Source organism: Vicugna pacos, chromosome 4, assembly GCF_048564905.1.
Source record: "Vicugna pacos chromosome 4, VicPac4, whole genome shotgun sequence".
Lineage (NCBI taxonomy): Eukaryota > Metazoa > Chordata > Mammalia > Artiodactyla > Camelidae > Vicugna > Vicugna pacos.
Genome location: NC_132990.1, coordinates 14071896 through 14097083, shown reverse-complemented (window position 1 = coordinate 14097083; position 25188 = coordinate 14071896). Strand labels below are relative to the sequence as shown.

Below are 25188 nucleotides of genomic sequence, written 5' to 3'. Positions count from 1 at the left end.
ATTATCTAGATAATCTGGATAAAAGTCCTTTATCAGCTGAATGTATTGCAAATACCTCCTTCCATTCTAGGCTCATCACTTTTTTTTTAACAGTGTCTTTTGAAGATGGCAAAATTACGACTGTAATTTTAACATAGTTGAATTTATTATTCTTTTCCTTCATGGTCGCTGCTTTTTGTGTTTTGCTTAAGAAATACTTTTCTACCAAGGATATTATATATTCTACCACATTATCTTCTAAAAGTTTTATGGTTTTGCCTTTCACATTTGGGTTTTCTAATCTACTTGGAATTGATTTTTCATATGGCATGAATGCTCTTGCTATTATGCTATAATTTCTAAAAATCAAATGTATACAAGGTCACCATTACCATTTAGTTTTTATATCTACGGTTTTGGGGGAAAATAGCCTGATGTAGAATGATGCTGAATCAGGGGGAAAAGCCTTTTTGAGGAAAAAAAAAATCTTTAATTGAGCACTTATTGTTGTCAGACACAATGGGAAGTGTTTTACTTAACCTCAAAAAAGCTTATTTTATAGATAAACCAATTAGGGGTTAGAGAGTTTGAGAAGCTTGGCCGAGGTCACACAGTAATATCAATTTGAGCAAGGATTCAAATTTTTACCATTAAACTCAAAAGCCTGTTACAAATTAGACGGAGGTCCCTAGCAGAACCAAAGCCCCGCTGGTGGGTCAGTGAGTTGTTTCCCTGCTGAAGGTCCCGCTGCCAATGTCAAAACTGAGCTTGGTGCGAGCAAGGCAGGATTTTATTGAATGGCCCAGAGAGTGGAGAAGGGGAGCTCACGCACTAAAGGCACCTTCTCCCTGAAGGGAGGCGTGTGGGGGACTTTTAAGGTGTAAAAGGCGGGTACATCATCAGAAACAGGACTAGCGGGCGGAGACTTCCAGGCAGCCAGCGCATGCCTTCCCCCAGGCTTCCCTGCACTCCGCACAAACTGAGCCTCGCAGAGTACCCTCCCCTTTGGGCGGAGATCGCCGCATTTTAATGATGCGAAGGTAACTCTGGGACGACTCTAGTTTCCATGAGCGCAGGCGCCTGCCTGTCGTCGCGTTGGAGCTGGTGCGGGATGGTTGATCACTATCTGTCTTTCCAAGTACAGCTGCGAAGCATCTCTGCCAAACACCAGGTACTTTCGAAACAAACACAGACATAAATCAGGGCAGGAAAGCAGTGACCTTTAACTTACTTTGCCTCTATCTTGGCTCTAGCCTGTTCAGTCTGGTTTTGCCACAGGCCTCTGTGGCATTTTGTTGATAAACACTACTAGCTTGAGTGGTTAAGAAGTTTCGGTGCCTGGAGCCTGGGCTGCGTAGTATGGGTGACACTTCTGTTACTCTGTCTTTCTCGGGACAGAGATGTGCATATGTGTATGTGTTTTTGTGTGTTTCCATCTTATTTCCTTTGCTTTTCTGTGCCTTTAATTTGAAATATGGATTTTCCTAGGATCATAAACTATCTCTGATTCCCGTTCCGAGTTTTGCCTGTGCTCAGTTACTCCATTTTCCTTAGAAGTGTTTTCTTATATTTGTTACTGAACCAAATTTGGGTCTGCTCACCCGACAGGCAGCAAAGCCAATCTACTGACACCAGGTTGTGGTGAAGGAAAATCCAGTGTTTATTGCCAGGTTTCCAACTTGGGGCCAAGCAAGGAGATTGCTCAAAAGAGTTGAGCTCCCCGATGGCTTTCAGGGAAAGGTTTTTAAAGGCAACATTAGGGGTTAGGTTTGTAGGATGACTGATCAGTTTGTGGACATTCTTCTGATTGGTTGGTGGTGAGGTAACACAGTGGTATTTTGGGGGTTTAGGTCATCAACTTTCTGGTTCCAGTTTGATCTGGGGTCTGCCTGCTTGTGATCAGCATGCAATTAACTTTTTCCACCTGGTAGATATTTTAGTATCTGCAAAACAACTCAGGGATAGGGCTCAGGATATTATCTAAAGCTCTGGAGGAAGAACTAAATGTCCTTTACTTTGTTTATGATCAAATCATTATTATTTTGTCCTGCTTGACTATTTTCCTTGTTTCGGCATTTTCTCACTTTGCTGATTAAATTTGCTCTACTGAACTCTGGGAAGGGCTAGGAAGCTAAAGCTGTTCTACAGATAGGAGGCAGGGGACCTGGCAGTCAGGCCCCAGGAAGGCCCCTCAGGGTCCTGCTCAATTTCATGTTTCAAAATAGCCAGTCCCATAAGCAGACTTAAGCTTCTTTTTCTTTGTTTACATCGTATTATTTTTCAATAAAATGTTTTATTCAAGAAATATAGAAATTTGATAATTTCCTGAAGTTCAAATTTTAATTATAAATGTGAAGCTCCAGCACCTGCATCAGTTTGCTAGCTGTGTTCCCAGGAGCCCTTGGGGCCCTCAAATTTCCACACGATCCACACTGGGGGTCTGAATTAAGCAGGCAAGGCTTTGGTTCCCTCATCCCACACAAATTCCTCACACCAGCTTCAGTCAGAGCAACTCTGATTTGTCTGATACGTTTCTTGGGATACCAGTTAAAATTTCATTTTAATAAATGTTTTTGCCATTAAAAATGTCTGACAATAACTGGACAATCACAGTGAGTCGTTTTAGCATACAGGAGGATGCTTTCAGTTATGCAACTGTAAGATTATTATTATTTTTTTTTTTACATTTTTTATTGATTCATAATCATTTTACAGTGTTGTGTCAAATTCCAGTGTTCAGCACAATTTTTCAGTCATTCATGGACATATACACACTCATTGTCACATTTTTTTCTCTGTGATTTATCATAACATTTTGTGTATATTTCCCTGTGTTATACAGTGTAATCTTGTTTATCTATTCTACAATTTTGAAATCCCAGTCTATCCCTTCCCACCCTCTACCCTTATTATTATTATTTTAAACATAAATTTTATTTATTATGGCTGAAGGGGCCTATAGATTCAGGGGTAATCTACCCAAATACAAGTTTTAAAATAGTAAGCAAACTTTTCCCAGTGACTGATTAGGCAGATAATGAGAGTTGTCCAACACCATATAGTTTTACATGGGCAATACATTTGTTTTCTTTCTTTACTTTTTCTAAGATTATTTTTAAAACCCACTGGAGAAAATTAAATTTATGAGATTTTAAATTCTAGAGTTAATATGTCAATTTAGTAAGGTCAGTTTTTATAGTCAATTTTATTTATATGCCAATAACAAACAACTGGAAGATGAAATAAAAATAGTTAAAAGAGCATCATAAAACCTGAAATACTTAGGAAGATCATTTAAAAAAGACATGAAAGACTTCTGTACTGAAAACCACAAATAATTACTAACAGATTTTAAAAAGCCTAAATTCGGAGCTGTGTCATGTTGATGGGGTGAAAAACTCATTATTATTAAGATGTACGTTCTCACCAAATTTACTTCAACACTGTCAAAATAAAAATCCTACCTTTGGATTTTCTTCAGCTGCTGGATCTTGCTCTGACACTTTCTTATTGCTTTGTTATTTCTTCAGTGCCTTCAGGCTGTGTATACATTTATACATATGTACATCTTTCGCTGAGCCAAAGCAGTCATCCTTTGGTATCCAGCTGGGATTGATTCTAGGACCCCTGGCAGATACCAACATCCGAGGATGGGCAAGTCCCTAATATAAAACGGTGTAGTAAACAGGCTTCCATCTCTGTGGGTTCTGCAATATCTGCAGATTTAATCCACTGTGGTTAGGAATTGTAGATACCGAGGGCCAGTTGTGCCTAATCTGTAGTTTCTCCACCTTGGTACTGTTGACGATGGGGGCTGGATAATTCCTTACTGTTGGAGGGTGTTCTGTGTGCTGCCTTTTCTGTATAGCAGCATCCTTATCCTCTACACATATGGTAACATCCTCCCAGTTGTGACAAACAAAATGTGTCTAGTCGTTGCCAGAGGTCCCTTGCGAGGCAAAATTGCCCCCGTTAAGAACCAATAACGTAGTACATCATTTCCCAGAACAAAAACCCCACCTTTCAAATAATTCTTTTCCTCCTCCTATTTCATTTATTACTTTCAAACATTATCTTTTATCCTCATTCTTGCCAACAGCATTATTATAGAGTACTTTCCTTTAAATCATTTATTTCCCATTAATTACAGAGTTAATTCCAAATTCCTTAACATGGCATTTAAAGCTCCATCTCCTTTTCCAATCTCTTGTCTCACTGTACCTTGCTTCAGACAAGTACCCTTGCAACATCATTATTTGTGTCACTCTTAGCCACCACACAACACTGTTGTTTTTTATTATCTCTCTGCTACCTGTCTTCTTTTGACCTGTGAATGAGATATTCCTTATGGGTCACTTCAAATCCTCTTGGACCCACTTTTGACTTCAGACACTGTGTGTGGATAGTTTTGTACTAACTTCAAAGGGTTTCACACAGGAGTGGGCCAGTAGGTGTACATTTCATATCCTGCCGTGAGTTTCTCTGCTATTGTGGTGAGATGCTTGTGGAAATTTGCCTGATAGTCCTTTGTGAACATGGAAGAGTTAATGCCTGTGGGACCGTTCCTGACTAGTAGGATGCACCTGACTAATAGGGACCATAAACAAATGTTGCCCCCTTTCATCCTGTGAGTGGATAATTTTGAGACTACTGGTGAAGTTTCCTGAGAATATTCCACATAGTCGAGCCACAGTCCCTCGTCTTGGATACCTTCCCGATAACACATACTGATACTGGCTTCCCTCCTTCCTGGCTTCCCTCCTGCCATCGCTTACTCCTGCTGCTTAGGATCAATTTCCAAACAAACTACCTGCACAGTCTCAGACTCTGCTTTTGGGGGCTCTGAAACTAAGACAGCCTGGCTAACTTTTGCTCATCTTTTAAGACCCTTCTTAGGTACAATCACTTCCAAAAAATATCTCCTTCTTTCTCTCCTCTCTCCATTTTTACTGGTGTTTCTCCTCAATGCCAGCTATTTCACCATAATCTTTGCCAATTCTCTTCAAAGTTCCTTGAGAACTGTGTTTATATCAACATCATCCTTTTTCCTACAGTGCCTAGGCACCACCTTGAATAATGGCATACCTAAGTGGTCGTATGGTCAATTCAATATCAATCTTGAATAAAATAATTGTGTAGTTAATTAAATAATATGCTTTATTTTGGGGGGATTAGAAGTGGGTAGACAAACCCTATAATAAAAGTGATTATTTGACTTAAAAACATTTTCAGGGGTAGAAAAATCAGATTATATATATTTTTTGACTTAAAAACACTTTCAGGGGTAGAAAAATCAAACAACCTCTTCATTATTTCTCTTCTCAATCATTTTTTTTCAGGCTGAGGCTGAGAGCTAATTGATGGGAGGATATAAATTTAAAGAAAACATTACCTCTAAGGCTAGAGAAAGCACTGAAAATACACTTAATTATGTGTTGAAATTAGTATAAATTAAATTACAATATTGCATTAAATAGCCTTATTCTCTGTAAATTAGTAAGCAGGAGATGACTTGCAAAGATTTAAGGCTTGAGGAGAAAGGAGAAATTGGGCTAGAGCCTCCATGAGGAATGACATGGAAGCCACCAGAGCTTAATGGAATGATTATAGGGCAGTGAAAAGTGTGCACAAGAGAATGAATGTATACAGGGTGGGGAATAATATTTTTTAATAGGTGGACACATACAGTCCTCTCAACACCCATCTGGAGTTCTAAAGGTAAAAAAATAAATTTTGCTTCTTTAATCAGCTACCTACTGTCACTTTTGCTACAAAGAATCCAGGTTACTTGCTAAGAGAAGAGAAAATTAAAAACACAACAAAATGAAATGTGTTGATGTTTGTAACAAACAGCTGTTAAGAGAGGAAAAGAGAACTCGGAATGAGATTTTCTCATAGTTGGGGGAGCAGCTGCCAATCATGTGGAAAATCTAGAATAGAGCATTGGGAAGAACGTTTTTTGTTGTTGCTTTCCTTTTTGTTTTGTTTTTAAATTAAAAAAAAAACCCAAAAACTGAGTCTGTGGTTGAAGCTTTGTAAGCTCAGAGCAGATGTAGAGAAAATGGAAGAAGGAATGCCACCAGGCTGGGAACTGGTATTAGAGATACAGAGAAAGAGATACGGTAGAGTGGGAGTCTAAGGTGCTCTTGAGGATGCAGAGAATGCCACAGGGTCTGCAGAAACACTGGTGTGGCTAGCGGCCTAGACTGGCCCTGCTGAGGCTTTGTTAAGGCAGGTCTATGAGCAAAGCATCCTTTGAGTGTACAGTACAGTATCGTATGCTATAGGCACTATGCTATAGGGGAGATCTCTAGAATGAATTTATCTTGCATTATTGAAACTTTGTACCCTTTGATCACCATCTTCCCTTTCACTTTCCCACAAACTCTTGGGAATCACTGTTTAACAATCTGTTCCTATGTGTTTGGTTCTTTTAGATTCTACATATGAGATCGTATGGTCTTTGTCTTTATATGTCTGGCTTGGTTTGCTTAGCATAATGTCCTCCACGTGCATCCACATTATTGCAAATAGCAGAATCTCTTGAGCTTTTGGTGTCATATCCAAAAACTAATTATATGCATTATGACTTTTTAAGCTGATTTTAATGATATTAACATAGTTAAATTGAGTACTTAAAACATGACAAGGTTTGTGCTAAATGCTCTATCAACATTATCTTAACAAATACTTAAGATAACCCTTTAAAGTAGAAAATATCATTATGACCTTCTCATGAGTGACGAACAGATATCTAGACAGGTTAAGTACTTGCCCGAGGATACAGTATACATGATAACTCCAAGAATAGATCCCAGGTTGGCCTGACGTAAAGACTGTGCGTGTAACCAGCAGACCATATTATAAAAGTCACCAAGTTGCCAACTATGATCTAAAACAACCAAGTCTAGGGAAAGTGAAGGAACACTGTTAAGATAAATACTTTGTACAACTTAACATTAGTAATACTAGCATTGAGAAAGCAAACAGATACATCTTGTTAAGGGGCAGGTTAGAGTACCAAGTGACAAGTCTGTACACTTGTGACATATGCTTACTAATTTAGATGGATAACTGAGTCCTTGGTTATACTTCCATTTTTGTTTATAAGGGTTCATTTTTCTCAGTAAGGACTCTTGGAGAGCAATTATTGCCATGATCAATGCTAAAACAAATGATGTGTTCATATCACTTCTGGTTGAGAAATACGATTCATTTGGATTTAAATAAACATTTCAATCCATGGAAAGGATAAGAAGAAACTGAGTATTATTGGAACATTTATCAGCAAGATCTCAGTCCATGCTTAAGGGCTATCATTATAGCCTTGAGAAGAATAAAAATTAATTACTGACTTAATTCATTAAAAAAATTCATGGAGCATCTTCTGAGTGAAAATACTTTATTATTGTGTTTAATCTTCACAGAAACACTCTAAGGTAAATATGAGTATCTTCTTATAAAGAAGCAAAGGTTTGAAGTCGATAAGCCACGGGCCTATGGTCACAGAGCCAGTAAGTGGTTGATTTGGTCTTACACCCAGGCTCGCCTGCTTCCAGAGTCTGTGCTGTATTCCCTAGTAAGGCTGATTTCAAAAACAGTCTGGCAAAACAGTCAAAAACAGTCCCTGAGTGTAATCAGCACACTATTCCTAACAACTACCTATGGGGAAAATCTCACGGATCATAGACTTGGGCAGAATGTCACATTGGCTGGCAGAACATCAGCTTAAAAGGTCAGTAAGCTTCACAGTAAAGCATCCTAATCACCCATGGAAAACAAATTGCCCATATTTCTACTTACTAAACAAAGTGAAGGCTCATTTAGTGTGTTCATATTTTGGGTAAATTTTCTCCAGACCAGAAAGTTATCAGTCTGTATATCATACTCTGTCACATTTTCTGAAAAGACGTTTTTAATCATCTGAACCAGGAATGAGAGCTTTAAGCCCTCTGGAAAAGCACATAAATACAAACCAATTGTAGAAAATATAAGGAAGTCAAACTAAGGTGATGAGGACAACAATGAGTTATATTACGAATAAAATATCTCAGAATACAGGCTGCTGCCATAAAAACCTCAAAGAATGAGTCAGTCTGCAGACATTAGGAACAATCGATAATCACCAAGATGCGAGGAAGACTGACTAGGAGGAAATTGAGTGAGAACATTTAGAATGGATAATCAGGAAAGGCTTCTTTGACTATTAAGACTGTGGGTTTTTAGAACAATCTATCTACTACAGGAAGCTGTGAAACTGACATCATTTAGGACACAACAGGGATTAAACTCAGAAGCCGTAAAAGCAAGTGTGAGCAGATTCGTCAGCGGGGAATGAGGAAAGTAGCCTATTGTTTACTCCTTTCTGTGCAACTTATAGGAAGCTGTCGGTGTCCTTGAGTAACATTTCAGATGTTTGATAAAAGATGCAAATTTCACCCAGTTGACTGAGCTATGCTGCTTTTGTCCTCCAGTCCAGTTTCTGCTGGACTTGCTCAACTATTTCTCATGTGTCCTGAAGAGTCGTGTGTGTTGTGCTTGTGAGTTTGACAGAGACTAATTAGCATACTCACTATGGAAAGTTAAAATAGACAGACATGCAATGAAGTATCACCCGTATCTTAACCACTAAGGGATAAACGTGTTAACATTTCCATGAATAAACTTTGTAACATTTCACAGATGTGTGTATGTTTATATAGGTTTGTGTTTATGAAGATTATAATTATACAGTATAGACTCTTCTGCAACTTGCTTACTAATTAAACGTACTATAGTTGTCCCTCATGTAATCAAATTATCTTTAAAGTATAATAATACAGATTACACCCACAGTATTGATATATAATCATTAATTCTTAGTTGCTGGACACTAGGTTGTTTCTGATTTCTTACTATTATATATAAGTATATAGACTACAGTGTTTACCCTTGTACAGAATTTTTGTCATAGCTTTAGTCACTTTAAGAGAAACCCTTGAATTGCTGAGATCAGAGGGTTTGCACGTTAAACTAATTATTTAAGTAACCACCAGATAGAAGGTGCCTTTCTGGAGAAAGGTAGTAGAGTTACTGAGTCCAAACTCTTTCTGCTTACCACATGGCAGGCTAATAAATCAGGAGATGAGGTGTTGGTGCAGGGAGTAATGACTTTATTTGGAAAGCCAGCAGACCAAGAAGATTGGAGACTAATGTCCTAGGGAACCATCTTCCCCAAGTCAAAATTCAAGCTCCTTTTATACTAAAAAGGAGAGGGGTGTGGTTGCTTGTTACAAACTTCTTGATGTCAGAATCCTTTGTGCTTGCAGCTGTCCACGTAGGTCAAGTCATGATGTTCCTGTAAACCTCCAATGAGACAAATGTTATTTTCTATTCTGCTGCAACTTTTTAATTTAATCTTTATATGAATGGGAAAGTGTTACGCCTTTAAAGGTTAGAGCCTTGAGAATGGGCTATCCTGTGTATTTCAGGCTAGATGCAACATTCTTTTACAAAAGGTGCAGAACCAGCATGACTAAGCACTGGAAGCAGAGCACGAGGTTAGAGCCAAAGGAACAGATCTAAGATGGAGTCAGATTTGTTCTTCCCTGTAACAGCAGAATGTGGGCTCTGGAGGCAGTCAGCCTGTGGGACCAGAGGCTGATTCTTTGCAGCTCAGTTTTCTTATCTATACAATGGGTTTCATAAAACTACTTCATATGATCTCTCTGAAGATTTGACAGATAAAAAAAGTGAAATAATCATAATAGTACCTGCCAGAGAGGAAATTCCCAGAGATTTTATTATTACTGTTGTTGTTGTTATTATTATTTTCAATTAACAGAACTATTTTCCATCAGAAACTATTTTCCCTCACCCTAGATTACAGTATATCACAGACATTTGCAAACTGAATAGTTTTATCTTACTGTTTTAATTTTTCCTTCTTTGATTAATTATAGGTATGATGTTTATCATATATTTATTGGCCATTTGTATTTTTTCCTCTGTGCCTTGCTAGGTCATAGTACTTTGGGCTTATTTTGCTGCTGCAATTTTTTCTTTATTTACTGATCTGTATGAGAGCTTCTTCTTTGCTGTCTTGTAGGACAAAAAAGTTTTGGATGTGTTTAAGCAAAATGTACATAGCATGAAACAATTTCTAAAACAAAAGTAGCCATACTTTTCCCCCTACATTTTCCTACAGAGCACTGTTCTTCAACTGTGAATCCAGAGGACATGTTTTACATTTTTATACATCATTCCCCAAAGGTGTATTTTTCAACATCTTTAATTTTAATTCTAATTCTGTTTTACAATCCTTTGACTTAGTGAGTTGTTTTACTTGTATTACTTTGACCTCAACCTAGCTCTGAAATAGTGACTTTTTTGGTCTGCTATTTAAAAAAAAAATTGTGTTATTAACATATATCTATTTCCCTAGACTGAATAGTGCCAAATGCTTTGCTTTTTTCTCATTAGGCTAACTTACCCAATCTTTAATGACACATAATGTAGTGTATAATTTAAGGACATAATCTTCAGAAAAAGACATGTACCCAGATTCTAGATCACCTCAGTTAATTTTAACAAGGCACTCAGTATCTCTGAACCTCATTTTTCTTACATGTAAAATGAAAATACTAGTATCTATCATATAGGAGCAGTTATGAAGGTTAAATGAGAAAATGTTTGTGGCAGGTTAGCTGCTAATAAATGGTAGTTATATTTTTCTACCTAATTCTCCAATGAAACTTCATCATGTCATATAAATTACTCCCATCTTTGTGAATGTCAATGGCATTTCATTCATCTGGTTTTTCAAACTAGAACTATTAAAGGTATCCTCAGACCCTTCTTCTCCAGCAATCCCTACATCTAATCTATTGTCAAGTCCTATTCAGATAACACCTAAATGTGCTTCACATCCATCCAGTCTGTACCATCCCGATGCTGCTGTACCCATCTAGAGCCCTCATCATCTCTTGTCTCAATTTCTATGAGCATAGACACTCTCAAAGTACAAGTTTTACCTGCAGCCCAAGGACTATTTCTAAATTATAAATTTAAGTATGGTCCTGGTCAACTACAATACTTTCCCATTTCTTAGAAGAAATAATTGAAATTATTGGGTATGAAATCTGAGGTCTTTAAAAACATGAACTCACTCTATTTGCATAGTCTCATCCTTAGTCTATTTCCCTGCATCAGTGATCCTTTTGAACCATTTTGCTGTATGATTACAGACATTTTTGCTATTTCCAGAATATTCTGTGCACATAAATGTTTTAGGGCATTTGCTCAAAAAAAAAAAAAAAGACCTGCCTAAAATAGCAATTATTCATTCTTTCATTCAAGATTAGTGAAAGGGAACTTAACATGTACTGAGTTTTAAATAAACACCAAGCACATTTAAAAGTTAAAATAATTCTTTGAAATAACTATTACTAGTATTATTACTGAGTCCAAACTTGTTCTACTTGCTGCACGACAGGCCAGTAAATCGGGAGATGAGGTGTCAGGGCAAGGAATAACAACTTTATTTGGAAAGCCAGCAGATCGAGAAGATGGCAGACTAATGTTCTGGAGAACCATCTTCCTCCAAGTCAGAATTCAGGCTCCTTTTATGCTAAAAATGGGAGAGGGGTGATTGGTTGTTGCAAAATCTTCTTGGTGTTGGAATCCTTTGTTCTTGCATTTGTCCACGTAGGTCAGGTCATGGTGTTCCTGTAAACCTCCAATAAGACAAATGCTATTTTCTATTCTGCAACTTTTTATCTTTATATGAATGAGAAAGTGTTATACCCTTAAAGGTCAGAGCCTTGAGAATGTGCTATCCTGTGTATTTCAGGCTATAGGCAACATTCTTTAACAAAAGGTGCAGAGCCAGCAAGACTAAGCACTGGAAGCAGAGCACGAGTTTAGAGCCAAAGGAACAGATCTAATGTGGAGTCAGATTTGTTCTCTGGTTTGTTCTTTTCTATCACAGTATCATGTTACAATGGATACAATTAACTGTTTTGCTCAAGTTCACACATGTAAACAGCAGAGTAATTCCTCATTCTTCCTGCTTCTCCAAAATATTTATTAGGTACCTATTCTCAGTCCTATGATGGAATATAATGCACATCAAGATAAATTAAAAGCATATTCTCACTCAAGGGAATTACAGACTAGTGGAACAACCACTTAGAAGCCTGTTGTTCATAAGTATATCCACATTTCCACAAGGCATGTTTCTGACATAGCCTTATTTTGCACTTTAACTAACAGTACATAGCTGCTCCATTTCCTGCCATGGCTTCTCTCTTTGCAATTCCTTCCCTGGTTTTGGCACTTTCAGAATCTCTCAGAACCTTAATTTGCATAATAAAGTAGCATCTTTACTGCTTTAAGCACTGTAAGATAAGGCTTGAAAAAAAATTAGAGGATTGAAATTAATGGCCCAATAAGACTTATTTCCTTTTTATAGATGTGTATTTTATCATGAAGAATTGATTGACTGGCTGTTATTTTCTATTCTACACATGGGGAACTTGATGTAGATGAAAGGCAGACTATCTAAGGAGGAGGAAGAACAGCGAGATGGGAATGTAGGGCTTGGATGCTTGGTCTTTTGCTTTTGTATCAAATTGCATTTTGTCACTTGTCATAAAATTATGAAGCAAATGTCAATGGTAGATAAATAGAGGGATAGATAGATTTTTTTATGATTGAAAAGAACAAAGTGTTAAAACAAAAATTCATAGGCCCTTGTATAAGCATGACTTCAATTTGAGTGAATGCTTCTACTAAGCTTTATGAAATCTAAAATTCAGGGCTCTGAGATCTTCAAGGGATCCTGAGCCTACTGGTGGAAACTTCTAACATAGCAGAGGGAACACTAGACTGGAAAACAGAAGAATGAATTTTAACTACCTATCTGACAGGCCAGAGTCATTTAAGCATTATCATTAATTTTCTCATCTTAAAAGATAATAGTAACAACTTGCTCATCTCATAAAACTATTAAAATTAAATAGATAAAGCATATACAAATTGAAAAATCTAGGAAGCACTATCACAGTTTCTGGTAATCACTATTATAGTACTGCTTCTGTAAACAGAGTTTTATAGATTGTGCAATTAAAAATCAGAATGGGGGTTCAGAATTGGAAAGGACCATACTACTACTTTCCCATTCTATAAATTAGGACACTGATGTTCAGAATAGCTAAATGACTTGCCTATTGTCAGGTAGCCTTTACTTAAAATGTTACATAAGCACATGTTTTATTGGATTATAAACACTTCCAATTATTTAACAAAACCATTCTTATGAATATTGGCACCTTAATAAAGAAAAGTGGACAATGTGGAAGACAGGGACCTGGTTATAATCATATATGAGTATTGGTATGCATTTTATAAAATACATTGACTCGATTGTGTACACATTATCTACCTACCAGAATCCCTGTGCTTAAATAGACTTCAATGATCAAGGACATATTAGAGAAGTAAATGAATTTGTAGAGATGGAGGCATAGTGTAGGCATTTAAATCAAGATAGGTAACTAGATCTATCAAGCCTTTTTCATATACCAAGGAAGAGACACACAGACTAAGTAATTAGTTTAAGAGTGGAACACACGGATAATAAATGATAGAGTCAAGATGTGAGATTGAATTTTATTAACTTCAAAGGCCTATTAATCCCTATAACACATAGGTATTTTACATTAAAGTAATATTATGTGTTAGCTTCCATATGATACTAAATAGTTATAATTAAACAATAATTAGTGTAGAGAAAAAACTATTGGAAATTAAGTACAAGAAATTATTTATAACTTGAAAAAAAGATGCCTCAATTTCAGTTAGTTTTAAGGATGAGCTAAATACTTTGAGATGGGAAAAAAATACAACGACACTCAAGAGAAGATCTCACTGGCAAAGGCATGACTTGGAAAAACAAGACATTTTTAAAGGTAGAACAGTCTGTGTGGGTACAGTGGAGACTGGAAGTAAGGGACCCTGACTAAAAGACCTGGAAGGGAAAGGACTATATATTATTTATGATCTCATATTCTTAGGGTCTAGCAGGTTAACAGACATAACAAAATTTATGAATAAGTGAATGAATGAAATGGAGAGGAGAAGTAGAACTTCATTATGAAAAGTCTTGAACTCTATGCTAAAAGTTTCAGAAATTACTTCTACATGTTGATGACAAATTGAAATATTTTAAGTAGATGTGTGACAATGTCAGTTTTGTATTCCAGAAAGATCACTCTGGTTGCAGAGACTAAGATTGTCTGGGAAGATTTGAGACAGAAACAGCATAGATATTTTTTTTTTTCAATCAACTAGAAAAGAGAGATAATAAAAACCTGCTAGGTGTTTGATAATGTCTTTAACCAATTCTGAGAAAGAAGAGTTGTCGAGGACAAATAATGTGGCAAGATTTTGTTCCATTGAATTGGAAGTGCCTATAGTATATTCAGGTAGTAAATTCTACAAAATATGTACCTATAACTAAAGTTGCCAGCATTTAGTGCACACCAAGAGAGAATGCACAGAGTAGCACAAATGAAGGCTTAAGGCAGAAAAATAGGGAAAACACAATTCAATAGGGATAAAGAAGAAGAGGTGATAATAAAGGAAAGTCAGAAAGAATGATCAAAGAGGAAAAAAGAATAGAAGACAGTAACTTCCTGGAAGCCAAGAGAGTTTCTAGAAAGAGAAGGTGATCAACAGGGCCAGAGCCTTCAGAGAGACTAGAAAAGAAGAAAATTGGTAAGAAGTCACTAGATTTAGCAATTAAAATAATGTTCTAGATTTTGAAGAGACAGTTAACATTTGAGCAGTGAGATTTATTTTTTAAAACATGGGCCAAACTTAACACGCTCTTATATTCTTAGAACCAGGGGGGCATCATATAATGTTGGTAAATACTTTCAGTATTTCCCTTTGGGGATTGAATTCCAAAATTGTATTATTATAAATTATATAGTTTACATGTCCAACTTAATTAACAGTTGCTAGTAATATATTTATAGGCATCAAAATTTGTTGGTTCAAATGTCTGCATTATCAAGAATGGAAATTTAATCTATTGATGGCTAAACTTTCCTTGGCTTTGAATGAGACTTAATTTACCACTAAGCAATTTTCTGGTCCTCAAGTAGCATTGCCCACTCAATTGTACTTTAAAATACTGTACTGAGAAGTGATAAAGATTGGTATAACCAAATGGAAGGGAAATTTTATTATTATTTAGAGCTAGATGGAGAGTATCCTTAAACATTTGGGAAAAATACAATGATCCCAGGGAAAGATCAATTTTATATTAAGACTATAAAAACTATTTAAAAACTCATCACTTAAATGTGTATTCTCCTTGGTAGAATTTACTTCTGTTCCTTAATTTCCACAGCTTCTAATGAGGGCCAGTCCCAACCTCACATAACCGTAAAGCATTGCCATTGTAGATTTCAATTTTTTTAAATGTAGCATCTCAAATGCTATATTTAAGATTTGCTTATTAGATAATTTTTCATAGATATACTTATTCATACCCATGTACCTAGCCATATATTTATAAAATCTTGAAATACTCTATTTAAAAGGGAAATTTAAGTAAAAGAGAACATTGAGTTAATCATTGGTAGAGTGATAATTCATCTTCCTATGAAATGGAACACAGAACACTGAGAATAGCTCATGGGTTGGGTAATTCAAATTTAGTTGCATTCATGATGTTAAGAAACAAATGTATGTATTTTTCCTAAAAACCGATACTCATATTTGGTTGTGTTTACCTCTTCATTGGAAAACATAGAGTATTCAAGAGCTTTTTCATAACAAAATTTAAGCTTTTCAACTGTATGCTTTAAGGAATGAACAATGCCAATCAAACACATAATACTACCTCCAAAAGGGATTTTTTATTTAATATGTTTAAAGGATTTTTTTAAGGGATTTTTATTTAATATGTTTAAAGTATTTTATTACTGCAAGTTAATAAACATTGTTTTCTGAGTCTATAATTAGATAGGAGACAAGAGGCTTTTTAGTCTTTTGTAGATTAAAAAAATGAAATTTAGTATGAGATGCATTAGCTTACTCTGGGTTTTTAGTTGTTTGTCCAGATATGATGTATCAGATCTTTGATTGCTGTACCTGACTACAATACACACCTTTATCCTTTAAAATTTATTTACACCACAGATTTGTGCTCCTTGTAAAAATTTGAGTTTTATTATTTTAGTCATAATACAGTTTGTGGAAAATCTTTGATGAGAACTGTGGAAAGCCCTGTGAAAGTCACAGTTTAATATAAACATAGCACTGGTAAAAAAAATAAGACAATTCATATTGGTTCCTATATTTGTTTCCATAAAATAAAAATGACATCAGGAAACACTATACCCTGAATATCTTTTCTGACAAGTGAAGTTTACTTTTAATTATCTCTGATATCATTTAGATAAGTATGTGTTGCAGATGTCACAGATAACTTGGTAAAAATAATGAGGTCTGAATAGCATGAGACCTCATTCTAGCTATGTGTAAATGAAATCTCTTCTGCTGGAGAGATGGAGGAAAACATCTAAGTTTATTCTAAGAAGTATTATATTTATGGATTTATTGAAACAAAACCAGTTTAGCTTTTAATTTATTTTAAATTTAATTTTTTTGCTTTTTTTGACAATTTGACAAGTATCAGCTGCTATAAAAACAAGTTTCATGTAAGTTTGGGATTTTATTTTCATGGACAATGCCAGAGAATAAAATATAAATATTTATATTTTACAGAATCATTGCCATTTGTGATGTCTATATGGCAATAGTCAAGCAAAAAATTAATCTAGCTTTGATTCAATTCCAAGGATTTTTCACTTATAGAATAATAAATTTTTGGAAACTTGAAAAATGTATGTGATGTCTCAATTGTTTTTCTAAAGTATGTTATAGGCATACCTTGTTTTACTGTGCTTCATTTTATTGTGCTCTGCAGATACTATGTTTTATACAAATTGAAGGTTTGTGCCAAATCTCTGTCTAGCAAGTCTGTTGGCACCATTTTTCTAATAGCATTGGCTTACTTCATGTCCCCATGTCACATTTTGGTAATCCTTGCAATATTTCAAACTTTTAAAGTATTATTGTATTTGTTATGATGATCTGTGATCAGTGACCTTTGATGTTACTATTGTAATTGCTTTGGGGCACCACAAACTGTGAAATTAATCAGTAAATATTGTATGTGCTGACTGCTTCACCAACCAGCCATTGCCCCATCTTTCTCTCTCCTGGGGCCTCCCACTCTCTGAGATACAACAATATTGAAGTTAGGTTGCTTAATAACCCTACAACAGCCTGTAAGTGTTCAAGGGAAGGGAAGAGTCACACCTCTGTCACTGCAAATCAAAAGCTAGAAATACTACGCTTAGTGAGGAAGCCATGTCAAAAGCCAAGACAGGCTGAAAGCTGGGCCTCTTGCTCCTGTCAGCCAAGGCGTGAATGCAAAGGGAAAGTTCTTGAGCAAAATTAGCAGTGCTCCTCCAGTGAACACAGGAATGATAAGAAAGCAAAACAGTCTTATTGGTGATATGGAGAGAGTTTGAGTGGTCTGGATAGAAGATCAAACCAGCCACAACATTCCTGAAGCCAACGCCTAATCCAGAGCAAGGCCCTTAACTCTCTTCAGTTCTATGAGGGCTGAGAGAGGTGAGGAAGCTGCAGAAGAAAAGTTTGAAGCTAGCAAAGGTTGGTTCATGAGGTTTAAGGAAAGAAGCTGTCTCCAGAACATCAGAGTGCAAGATGAAGCAGCAAGTGCAGATGTAGAAGCTGCAGCAAGTCATCCAGAAGCTCTAGCTCAGATCATTCATGATGGAGGCTACACTAAACAACAGATTTTCTATGTAAGATGAAACAGCCTTATATTGGAAGAAGATGTCACCTGTGACTCTCATAGCTAAAGAAGAGAAGTCAATGCTTGGCTTCACAGCTTTAAGGACAGGCTGACACTCTTTTAGGAGCTAATGCACCTGGTGACTTGGAGTTGAAACCAGTGCTTATTTACCGTTCTGAAACTCCCAAGGCCCTTAAGAATTATGTTAAATTGGCTCTTCCTGTGCTCTATAAATGGAACCACAAAGCCTGGATGACAGCACATCTGTTTACAACATGGTTTACTGAGTATTTTTAGCCCACTATTGAGACCTACTGCTCAGGAAAAAAAAAAAAAAAGATTCCTTTCAAAATACTATTGTCTATTGCCAATGTACCCAGCCACCCAAGAACTCTGATGGAGATGTACAGTGAAATTAATGTTGTTTTCCTGCCTGCTAATACAACATGCATTCTGTAGCCCATAGATCAAGGAGTTATTTTGACTTTGAAGTCTTATTATTGAAGAAATACACCCATAAGCCTGTAGCTGCCATAGATAGTGATTCCTCTGATGGATCTGGGCAAAGTAAATTGAAAACCTTCTGGAAAAGACACACCATTCTAGATGCCATTAAGCACATTTGTAATTGATGGGAAGAAGTCAAAATAACAACATTAACAGGAGTTTAGAAGTAGATTCCTACTATCATGGATGACTTTGAAGAGTGTGAGACTTTAGTGGAGGAAGTAACTGCAGATGTGGTAGAAATAGTGAGAACCAGAGTTAGAAGTGGAGCCTGACAATGTGACTGAATGTCTGCAGCCTCATAATAGAACTTGAACAGATGAGGTGTTGCTTAGGAATAAGCAAAGAAAGTGGTTTCTAGAAATGGTAACTACTTCTGGTGAAGATGCTCTGAAGATTGTTGAGATAAAGACAAAAGATTTAGAATATTACATAAACTTAGTTGATAAAGTAGTGGCAGGGTTTGAGAGGGTTGACTGGAGTTTAGAAAGAAATTCTCCTATGGGTAAAATGCTATCAAACATTGTATGCTACACAGAAGCCATGCGTGAAAGGAAGAGTCAAATCAGTGATGCAAACTTCATTGTTGTCTTATTTTAAGAAATTTCCACAGCCACTTCAGTCTTCAACAACCGTCACTCTGATCAGTCAGCAGCCATCAACACTGAGGCAAGACCCTCCACCAGCAAAAAGAATATGACTTGCTGAAAGCTCAGATGATGCTTAGCATTTTTTAGCAATAACATATTTTTAAATTAAAGTATGCACATTTTTAAAACACAATTCAATTATACACTTCATAGACTACAATATAGTATAAAACCTAAATTTTAAATGTATTGGGAAGCAAAAAACATTGTGTGACTCTATTGTGATATTTGCTTTATTGTGGTGTTCTGGAAATGACCTGCAATATCTCTGAGGTATGCCTGCATATTGCACTACTGAAGGTTTTCTAAAATCTTCAAGTAATTATCAGCAAACTTGGTAAAGAATACTTAATAATATACCCTAGCAGGTAGGAAACTGACCAGAAAGAGCTGTATAATCTGTGGGTAGTCCCAACCCTTGGGACACATCTCTGTGGCATCTTTAATTATACGTAACCATTCTACACAAGGATAGTTTATTTCTATTCTTTCGACTCTTAAACAATATCAAAAATGCACTGGCTCATTTCCACAATGGATTTCAATTTTTTTCTTCAAGCATATAATCTCAGAATTTTAGAGACTAAAATGACCATAGATGTTATGTAGACCAGTGGTTCTCAGATATTTGGATTACACAGACCATTAAAATTTTAAAACAGTAGCAACAACAATTGAGGTGGAAGAAAAAAATATGGGTTAGCTTTTCACAAAATCAAACACATTTTAAAAAAAAAAGGTGAATGGATAGAGAAAATGTGGCATATACATACAGTGGGATACTACTCAGCTTTTAAAAAAGACCAAAAAATTCTGTGACATGCGACGATATGGATGAAACTTGAGGATGTTATGCAAAGTGAAAAAAGCCAGTTGCTGAAAAGCAAGTATGGCATGATGTCACCTATAGTAAGCATCTAAAACAGTCAAATTCATAAAATCAAAGAGTAGAATGGTGGTTGCCAGGGGCTGTAGGATGGTGGAAAATGGGGAGTTAGTAACCAACGGGCATAACGTTTCGGTCAGTAAGATGAATCAGCTGTAGAGTTCTGCTGTATAACTTTACTCTGTTGTCAACAATAATCGACACTTAAAAAATTGACAGAGTAGATCTCATTAACTGTTACATGTTATTACAATAAAAACTTAGAAATGATGCCATGATTATAACTTCTTTGAAAAAGTTAAAACCAAACATTAATACTAATAATAATACAACCACAGAATAAAAGACAATCTGGTAAATACATTTCAACTTCCTAAAAATTGCACCATTTGGTTGACTGCAGCTGCTGTTCATGAAATGACCTCTAACAGCTCTGCAAGGTCCCACAGGGTCCCTACATCGTCTCTCACTCCCTTACTTTTTGCCCTCCAGTCTCCCTGACTTTGTTTTGTTTCCTCTAAAGCAGGAGTTTATAAAGTGAGGCAAAGAAAGATGAAAAGGGATCCGAAGATCATCTTACACTGAGGTACTAGAGATTTAATTATGATTTAATATTCATCTACAAAGTTACAAAAGTAGACTTCACTGCTAGTTTCAATAAGAATGACTTCCTTGCTACCTTTGTCAGAAAGGGAACCATCACAGAGGATGAGAGAGCTCATTGGGGACGAGTGGGTGCTTGAAAACTTGGATTGCTAAATTGGTTCACCCTTACTAGTCTGTCAACTTTCAGAGTATTTTAAAGCCCCACAGTTTAGGCAGCCCAGGCTTTCTTTTAAAAATGGGTTTACTCTTTAAAAAAATTCTTTTTTTATTTTATTGAGTTACAATCAGTTTACAATGTTGTGTCAATTTTCAGTGTAGAGCACAATTTTTCATTCATACATGAACATACATCCATTCATTTTCACATTCTTTTTCACCATGAGCTACCACAAGATCTCGTATATACTTCCTTGTCTATACAGTATAAACTTGTTTATCTATTCTACATATGCCTGTCAGTATCTACAAATTTCAAACTCCCAGTCTGTCCCTTCCCACCCCCCTGCCCCCCCAACCACAAGTTTGTATTCTATGTCTGAGTCTGTTTCAGTTTTATATTTAAGTTCATTTGTCTTCTTCTTTTTTAATGGGTTTACTCTTTTACTAAGATTTAACTGAATTTTTCTTCTAAAGACAATATTTAATAGGGTGTTTATAATCTGTTGGAAATAAACTGGGCCATGACTCTCAAAATCTTCTGTGATATCAGAAGTTTGGCTAGTTAACACATGGCAAAATTCTTAGAAGAATTGTTGTACTTAAACATAAATTCCTAAGTTTTCCTTTTCAAAAAAAGTGCTTATCTTTTCTATCATATGACTGTCTTCAATTTCAAATTTACTAGTTATTTTTTAGAACAAAAATCACCTAATCTATTTGAGGTAAGTGTGATATTTTAATGAGTGAAACAGCTAATGAGACTTTCTTTTTTTAACATTTTTTTTATTGAGTAATAGTCATTTTACAATGTTGTGTCAAATTCTAGTGTAGAGCACAATTTTTCAGTTATACATGAACATATATATATTGTCACATTTTTTTTCACTATGAGCTACCACAAGATGATACTTTCTCTTTTTTTTATTGAAGTATAGTCAGTTTACAATGATGTGTCAGTTTCTGGTGTACTGCATAACGTTTCAGTCATAAATGTACATACATGTACATACATGTATTCTTTTTCATTATAGGTTACTACAAGATTGAATATAGTTCCCTGTGCTATACAGAAGAAACTTGTTGTTGGTCTATTTTATATTTAGTAGTTAATATAATGATACTTTCTTTTAAAGAAACTCTTGTTATGGACAGAGCTCTTTGGAAGATAGGTATGTGGAAGTATTTCCATCATTACATTATGCAGGCTGAAAGTTCTGTGACTACATCACCTATAAATGTTCTTATCTGTGCACACTTGATGTCTACAGAAACAGAGTACTATAATCTCTTAGAATTTTTTGATAAAGAATTTCAATGATTTTAGATTCATTTTTTAAAAACTTAAAAATATGACAGTATGATTCTGTCATATTTCTGACATAGTATTATGTCAGCTTAGTATGCCCAACAACTGATGGCAAGAAATTGCAATTTGCTAGGCAAGTTTTAATAAAAACTTTGGTTTACTGCATAAGTGAAAAGCCCAAGTCATAATTTGGTAAGTGTAGCTAATCATGTAATTTTCTTATTTAGATTTGCTCCTTTGGGGGACTATTACATTTTAAGACTGTAATAGCCATTAAAATTAGTCATCAAAATCAGCTGGCCATCAAACAAAGACTGTTTTTTAAATTGAACTACATTCAGTTATAATGTCTCAATTTCTGATGTACAGCACAATGTCCTAGTCATGTGTATATATATATATGTTTTTAATATTCTTTTTCTTTAAAGATTATTACAAGATATTGAATATAGTTCCCTGTGCTACACAGAATTTTTTTTCCTATTTTTATATATAGAGGTTATCATTTCAAACAAAGGCTTTTATTCACAGTATTAAAAAGCATTAAACCATGATTTTCAAAAGTAAAGGTGCATAATCTGGTCACATCGGTTGATTAACAGTGCTGAATTAAATTACAAATTAATAGTGCTAATTTTTTGAGAGAGTGGAAAGGCTCCTGTACCATTCACGTTAACATTTATACATTTATATTTTTGTTATTTTTGTATTATACACATAATATAAATAAAATAGTGTATATATACTATTTATGAATAAATACACAAACAACAAACAAACATTGTAGTGTGGTCAAAATTTTTTATCCAATTATACATGATCAAAATAAAATGTGGAGACCACTGCTCTTGTGAGCTGTGTTTCTGCCCCACTTCAGGACGTTGTTCGTACTTTGCCACTTGCCTGATAGGCTCTCAGCCTTTTTTAATCCCTCATCATCATTGTTCACCTTGGACTTACCCGTATCTCAGCTTAAATGGCACTTTCTTAGAGAAGCCTTATCTATCTCCTTCAGAAGTTAATTACTGTATTCTCCAGTGGCTCTTTTTCCTTTATCTTCGTAGTACTTAGATGCAATATGCAATTCTGTATGCATTTCTGTGATATTTGCTTAACGTTTCTACACTCCAGCCCTACCGACAAAACAAAACGAAACAGAAAACTAGGCTTTCAGCTGCAGGAAGGCAGAGTCCATGTAAACTTGGTGCCTAGCAGTTTCTGACATATAGTAGATGTTGAATGAATATTCTAGTCATGTGTGAAGGAATGAATTGTCTTTCAAACTTTGTTATGAATGAACACCAGTTCAGGAACTGGTGTGTGGGAATCATGAGTTGGATTAACCTTCCCATTTTTACAGATAATGCAAAAGAGATGAAATTATTATGACTATTAAACAGTTCTGGGATAAGAAATTAGATCTTCTCATTGCTCACTGAGTTATTAATACTGTCATGTTGTCTCAGTTTTTATACCATATTGATTTGGAATCTGTGTTCTTTGCCTTCAAGTCAGTGATCCACTTCTCCATTCCAGAAATTATGTTTCATCCAGGATTTTGTGGGTCATGAAGCTTATACAATACTGGGGCCCCTTTTCAAGCAAAATAAAATAAAATTATAAATACAAAATTGGATGCAAAACTGAGTAGATAGATAAATATGCCAGATGTAATTGCTACCCTGAAAGAGCTAGAAATAAGTTAACTGGTTATGAAGAAGTAACTGGGAATCATAGATACCATCCTTCTAAAACCGGTCTGCAACTCAGTCTCCTTCTGGCTAGATCCCAGTAATGATTGAGGTCATACCGAAAAGCTGCCTGATTTGACAGGAAGAGACTTGTCACAGAGCGTAACTTGGAGAGGAAAGAGACAGTGATTTTTTTTTCCTTCCTTAAGTCTCTCATTTTTTTATTTTATTAAAAAAATTTTAAAGTGTATTTTTTACTGAACTAAAGTCAGTATACAGTGTTCTGTCAACTTCTGGTGTACAGCACAATACTTCAGTCATATAGGAACATATAGCTATTTGTATTCATATTCTTTTTAACCATAAGTTACTACAAGATACTGAATACAGTTCCCTGTGCTATACAGTATAAACTTGTTGTTTATCTATTTTATATATAAAAATTAGTAACTGCAGATCTCGAACTCCCAATTTATCCCTCCTCACCCCCTTCCCCTGCCCCTATAACCATGAGTTTGTTATCTTAACTAACTTCGTTTAACAAACTTATTTTGCAGATTTTTCAAGATGTATGATCATATAAACACATTGTTAGAGCCTCTCCCAGGACCCTGGAAGGAAACAGTAGAAATAAAGAACCTTTAAAATTAATCTTACAGTTTTATAATAAACACTCCTCTGCATGTATGTTTTGTATAATAGCTTAGCAAGTTTGCTCTCCTTGGCCTGCCCCATTTGTTCTTCCTCTGTACTGTGTATGCCCAGAAAATTGAATTTATCAAACTTCCAAGTTTCTAACACCATCTTAGTAGCTAGTCCACTATTTTTCCCACCCTCCTATTGATTGACTTATTTTGGTTTTTCTCCTTTAGGATTTCTGTTCACATTTAGAGGAAAACTATGTCCTGAATTCTGAACATTTGAAAGCTTCTCTGGAGAGCCTCTTCACCTCTGAGTCAAGTTCAAAACCTTTATGGCTCTTCCAGCAGAAAATGGCACACTTTATTATTCCTAGAGCTCAAATGCTACATATATGTATATTAAAGATGTAACATTGATCTTCTAAAGAGTGTGTGTTCTTTTTCATGGGAAGGGAAGTTAAAAGTTAGAAACAGCAGGAGAGAAGCCTGGTTGTCCTACAGTCAGCAGGTGTGCCTCTCATTCTATAATGTTCTGAAGAATTCCTCTCTCCCTGGGTGCATTTATATAGCTTATTTCTCTACCCACTTCTGTGTCTTGCATCTCTGCCTATTTCATTTGGCCTATTTTCCATGAACCCTTGGCTCATTTCTTCCCCTATATTCACTTCAGTGAAATAGAGAGAGATCAGTGACTTTGGGATTAAATATACATTCAGTATTTATTAATTCCTCCTTTTAAGAACTATTGTATTTGTATACCCAGCTCTGTGACTGTGCTAACTCCACATCCACACAACTACATCCTTTCCTCTTTATATTATTCATATTGTCTAGCACAATGGGTTAGACATGTGAGATATTAAATAAATTAATGTAAATTTGAAC

At 35.6% G+C, this 25188-nt stretch overlaps 1 long non-coding RNA gene across 1 annotated transcript in view; it reads left to right on the top strand.

The window, feature by feature from the left end:
• The first annotated feature begins 1079 nt into the window (after positions 1–1079).
• The window catches only part of LOC116277824 (uncharacterized), a 34804-nt gene continuing 10695 nt past the window's right edge, over positions 1080–25188 (top strand). Inside the window, exon 1 of the long non-coding RNA XR_012071881.1 lies at positions 1080–1150. This is a non-coding gene — a long non-coding RNA (uncharacterized lncRNA). The remainder of the gene's footprint in view (positions 1151–25188) is intronic.